Genomic DNA, 6,419 nt, shown 5'->3' on the forward strand with positions numbered 1-6,419 from the left:
GAAAAAAGGGGTCTTTCAAATACAACTTGGCTATTCCTAGAGTAGTTAATTTCTAAGTGAAACTAACAATACTTCCTTTCAAGACTGAGTACAGTACATAACCTATGAAACTAGAATAAACTAAAAAGTACCCTTCCTGTTAATACTTTTGAAATTGATGTACAGAATATACTTGAAATCTATTTTTTATTGCTGTGACATTGGGAAATTCCATAGAGTAAAAATGGGGGGTGTTTTGACTTTGCTGTAAAATGTGATTTTATGGTATGGAATGGTGGGGGGCGGGGGGAATATGCCTCCAACTTGTAATAAGTTCCTTATAAATAATTAAATAATCAAACAAAGACACAAACACTCTAATGGTCCAACCCTGTTCTTCATGAACAGTTATTACGAGTAAAGGCTGTGTTTTCAAAGAAAAGGAACTTGGAGTCTTTCATGAATTAACTATTTTAGGCAAGGCAACTGAAGAAATGTTAACTGAATAGTTAACACTATTTCAAAGTGATTCCAAATGTTAGTTACCAAGTCTAAGGACTAACAAATTACAATTCCATCATATAGCTTTTAGTTGCCTAATTAGGAATGTTAGATTCTAAGGGGAAGCTGGAAACTAACTGGAATTGTGTACAGCAATGTTAATATATAGACTTTTACATAGGCTTATAGATTTTTGTTATTATTTATTCATCTCGACATAAGAATAGGCTAGTTGTAATTATATCACAGTTCATAGGCTTACTTTTCACCATTTCCTTTAAGAAACTCCAATTTAGGGGCTCCTGGGTGGCTCAGTTGGTTAAGTGTCCTACTCTTGATTTCGGCTCAGGTCATGATCTCACAGTTGGTGAGTTCGACCCTCATGTCTGGCTCTTTGCTGACAGTGTGGAGCTTGCTTGGGATTCTCTCTCTTCCTGTCTCTCTGCCCCTCCCCCATTCTCTTTTTCTCAATAAAAATAGAAGAAGCTCTAATTTAATTTCTGAATTATTTAGTTTAACACACTTGCTAATAATTTAATTCTGTAACGTCAGTTAAAAAAATTTCACACATCTCCAATGTGTACATATATATTACAAATGTATGTGTACCTCTGTGTTTATGTATATGTGCCCTATAAAACATATACATAGTAGGAAGTTTAAGAAGGTTAAAGATGAGATGTAAACATTAAAAGTTTTCTACTGAAGTGCAAAATAAGAACAATATGACTAGATATCCTTCGTTATTTTTTTAAGTTCGTTTATTTTTGAGAGAGAGTGAGTGGGGGAGGGGCAGAGAGACAGGGGGACAGAGGACCCGAAGTGGGCCCTGCGCCGACAGCAGAGAGCCCAGTGGAGGGCTCAACCCCACCAACTGTGAGATCATGACATGAGCCAGTCAGACGCTTAACTGACCGACCCACCCAGGCGTACCAATATTCTTCATTATTTTCAAGATCTTCGTTTAACAGTTTGTGACATGTTGATTTGATTTTTTTCTACATAACAGACTTTATTGTTTTGAATAGGTTACAGTTACAGAAAAATGGAGAAGAGAATACAGAGTTCCTATGTACCCCAATTCCCTTACTGGTAACATCTCACATTAGTATGGCACATTTATTACAGTTAATGAACCAATATTGATAGGTTATTATTAAATGAAGGTGATAGTTTACTCAGACTTCTGTTTAAGGACATTTTGTGTTTGTTCCAGGATCCCATGCAGGATCCCACATTACGTTTAATTGTTTGTCCATCTCTTTAGACTCCTCTTGACTGGGATAGTCTCTCACTCTTCTTGTTTTGGGTGACCTTGACAGTTTTGAAGATTCCTAGTGAAGTATTTTGTAGGATGCTGCTCAAATGGAATTTGTAATTTGTCTGATGTTTTCCTCATAATTAGACTGGGTATGGGTTTTTGGAAGATCACGGAAGCGCAGAGCCATTTTCATCAGATTACATTCACTAAGGTTACAGTCTATCAACATGATTTATCATTGAGCTCAGATAACACGGTAACTTGTGACTCATGGATGGATACGCAGTCTCTAGTAAGTTCCAGTAGTAAGTCAAAAGCTGTTTCTCAAAAGGAGGATCATTTCCACAGAGGACAGCAGGGCTTTAGTCCCAAATCCTAAGGTTCGTCTTGTGATTCACTTATACCTGCTTTTGCCAAAGACTTCAAACAGCGTCTTCATCTGCCACTGACACTTCAAGCACCGTTGGATTTACTGGGTCCTTTGACCCAAATGGCAGAGCAACTTGCACAGTAGCCTGGGCACATGGCAGAAACTTCTCTTTTCTTCCGAGGTGTTGTGCCTCTTCCTTTAATAACAACTTATCCTTCCCCTTGATACACTCCATACCACTGGACCCCTAGTGATTTCACTGAGGAAGAAAGCCCTGGAATTTTGGAGGATTTATTTCCCATCCTCTGAAGTGCAAATATCTCACCAATATGTGGACAGTAATTGCTACTTCCTGCATATGATCTTCAGTGTAATGGAACAGTGTGATTTTCTGTGGAAGGGAAAGGAGGTCTCCACAGACTAAATCATGACATAGGGCTGAAGAGTTGATATATCCTGTGGTGGGTTAATGAAGGTGAATCGCTGGCCTTGCCAGTTGAAAGTGAATTCCTTCTGGTAGTCTTTTTCAACAGGTATAGAGGCAAAAAGGATTTGCCAGATCAATAGCTACATAGCAAGTTCTGGGGAATGTGTTGATTTGCTCAAGCAATGAAACCACATCTGGAATAGCAGTACAACTAGAATCACCACATAATCTATGAAAATCCGTTGTCATTCCCAAGATCCCTCTGTCTTATACACATGCCAAATAGGCTGGTTGAAAAGGAATGTAGTGGGTATCATAACCTCTGCAACTTTCAAGTCCTTAATGGTAGTGCTAATTTTTGCAATTCTTCCAAGAATGTGGTGTTGCTTTTGGTTTATATTTTTATAGAGAGAGAGCACAAGCAGAGGAGAGAGGTGGAGGTCGAGAGAGAGAGAGAGAGAGAGAGAGAGAGAGAGAGAGAGAGAGACTCTTAAGCAGGCTCCGTACTCAGTGTAGAGCCCGACCCGGGGCTCGATCTCATGACCCTGGGATTATGACCTGAGCTGAAGTCAAGAGTTGGATGCTCAACTGACTGAGCCACCCAGGTGCTCCCCATTTAGCCTTTTCTACCATAACAACCTTTGCTCTATAGCTCAGGGGATCAACTGGGAATTCCGCTAGTTGCTGAGCATGTCTATTTGGATTACACACTCTGGAACTGGGGAAGTAACCACAGGATGTGTTCAGAGACCCACTGGGCCTAATGTGAGATGAACCTGAGCTAAAACTCCATTAATCACTTCCATAAGACCCTACACTGTGCAGACACAATGATGTTTTGGGTTTCCATGAATCAGTGTCAAGTTAGAGCCATTGTCTCCTAGTCTCCCAAAGCCTGATTATTTCCTTTCTCCCAATGCGCAATCGCCCTGGTAGATGGCCACAGGACCCTTTGGGGGAAGGGTAATATACATTTTTGGCAATGTAGCAAGGTTGTTCAAGAGTACTTGGCCTCTCCTTCATTCAAAGAATTCTAAGTGTATAAACTGGCTCAAGTAGAGAAAATGATGGAGGGGCTGTGACTTCCTGTTTCGGTGATGCCAAGTTAGGACTTCTGTTCACTAGGCCTAGAACTCTTCTGTTTATACCAAGTATGAATTTAGTAGATTGTCCATTTCTTCTTTTCCCTAGGGACACTATGATCAAGAGGGCAATGTCATAGGTCTCTGCAAGTCAGACAATTCTGATTACTGCTTGGGTTCAGCTGTCCAGTACAGTAACCACAGCCATCTAGTTTTTGGCAGCTAAGTGCCACCTCTTGGTTCCTGCTATCCTAGGATTCTATTATCCCCACTGCATTTAGGAATCCCAGTTTTATGGTGGTAGTTTCTATTGTAAGATTTACCAGAGTACAGAGAACAATTGCAGAGCCCTTCAAAGATGCTGGGGCTCCCCTCATAGATTTACTTCTCACAGTCATGGTAAAGGGTAATGTTCCTTGGACCCTTCTGGGGTGGATGAGCAAGTCTTACACCGTAAGTCCATTCTAATGTGTCAACTCCCTTACCTCCAAGCCTTTGGATACCTTTCCCGATAGTATCCTAGGCAGTTCTGGCATTTCATTTAGTGTAGGTACTTTGGGGAGGATGGAAGTCAAGAGATCGATAGGGTGTTGCTCAGGTCCTTCTCATCGTGGGCCCAGTGGGTCCCTACACCCATCTTATGATTATTTTCCCAGATTCACATGCATAATAGAAAAAGACATACTCAGCAACCATTCAAACAAACTGTTAAGCTTTTTCTAACCCTTGGAAACAACATCTTGTATCTAGAATATCTGCTTAGTGGGCCCTTTTCAATAAATTCAGCCTGATAAAATTTTAAGTCTTCACCTTGATCTCTGTTAGTTTCCTAGCTGCCACAGCAAACTACCACAAAATGAGGGCTTGAAACAACAGAAACTTATCCCCTCACAGTTCTGGAGGACAGATGTCTGAAATAAGTTGTCAGCAGGGCCACACTTCTTCAGAAGACTCTTTGAAATCATCTTTCCTTGCCTTTTCCTGCATTTCTTTGCATGTAGTTACAACACTTCAATCTCTGCGTCCACCTTCACACGTCCTTATTTCTTCTGTGACTATATTCGGCAACCTCTCCTCTTACACGGACACCAGTCACTGGATTTCTGGCCTACTCTAATCTAGTAAGACCTTCCTCTTAACGGATTACATCTGCAAAGACCCTATTTCCAAGCAGGTCACACTGAGGTTCCGAGTGGACATGAATCTGGGGGGATACTATTCAGGGCACGATAATCCCACATCCTTAAGAGCCATGGGAAATACAACCCCTCCCGATATATTCTTTTGTATGCTCTGAATTTTTTAAAGCATGCGGGCTTATTACTTTTTCAAAATTAAAGGAAAAAAAACCCCACCCCATAGTTTTTCACCTCAAAGTACAATTATTGTACCCCTATTTTTCCAGCTTATTGAAAAATAATGGACACACAACACTGCGTCAATTTAAAGTGTGTAACACAATGGTTTGATTTACATACACCGTGAAATGACTACGGCAGTGGGTTAACACTTACCATCTTATATAGATACAAGAAAAAAAATCCTCCTAGGATCTACTTTTAACAGCTTTCCTATATATCCTACAGCAACGTCAAACATAGTCATCATGTTATACATTACATCCCTGGCACTTATTTATCTTATAACTGGAAGTTTGTGCCTTTTGACCGCTTTCCTCCAATATTCTTGGAGGACAAAATATTCTTCCCACCCAGTTTCTCCCTTTGATGCCCACTACTATCTAGCCTCCCCACGCTGGACTCCCAGTTTTGCCCTTTTCCAATCTTTTCTCTAACTGCATAGTGATCTTTTAAAATAGTCTCCACCTTCCCATCTTTCCGGAGGCTCAAGCACCAGCTCCCTCTTTAGCCTAAGGAAGCTTTTTCCCATCTGGTCCCTAGCATTCTTCTTCCAGTTTCATTTTTCAGTAAAATCTCCTGCTGCCTGTTTTGTCCCCGAATAGTTGCAGGTTTCTGAAGTGCCCATGGGTTCCCTTCCTCCATACCCCGGTCCTGCACTCTGCTCTAGGAATACCCCTGTGCATTCCCTGACTGCTCATCTTTCGAGGCGACTCTATTTTCTCCCCAGAGACGAAACATTTCGCCTTCTTCTGATCTTTGAGGTCTGCTAATATTTTCCCTTTGCTCGTATTCCCTTACGTCAGATTTCACTTTAATTTTTTGTTTAACGTTTATTCATTTTTGAGGGACAAAGCATGAGCGGGGAAGGGGCAGAGAGAGGGAGACACAGAATCTGAAACAGATTAAATTTCCCTTTAGAGAATACGGCCCATGAACACGCACTGCCGAGCTGGCTCAACTCGGGTAGAACCAGTTCAGCCTCCCGCCCTCGCAGAGACGAGGGACCGTAACTCCCAGCCCTGGAGGAGCCACAAGCCTGAGCCCACGCCCAAGACCAAAGCTCTCCGGGCTCGGGGGCGGGTCGTGACGGAGCTGTCACTCGGGGAAGGCCAGGCGAGCCGCACATCACTCAGTCTGCCCACATCCTTCGTTTTATGGTCAAGGAAACCCCGCCCGGCTCGGAAGTCCAGAATGACACTGCAAGGCGCCCAAACACATTAGCATTCTTCACACCCCAGGCTGGCCTTCCTCGCCCTCGCGTTCCTCCGCTGCTTCAGTGTTCTTCCCCTCCTTTCACGCCCCGGAAGGGCCGCAACATCCACGGCAAACCTGACGCGCGGGGAACCCCAGCTTGGACCAGCTGTGTGGAGCATGCGCAGTGTCCACCCCATGCAGGTCTTCCACTCGACCGCGGCTCAGCCCGCGCAGCCGCAAGCTC

Source organism: Neofelis nebulosa, chromosome 1 (assembly GCF_028018385.1).
Source record: "Neofelis nebulosa isolate mNeoNeb1 chromosome 1, mNeoNeb1.pri, whole genome shotgun sequence".
Taxonomy (NCBI): Eukaryota; Metazoa; Chordata; class Mammalia; order Carnivora; family Felidae; genus Neofelis; species Neofelis nebulosa.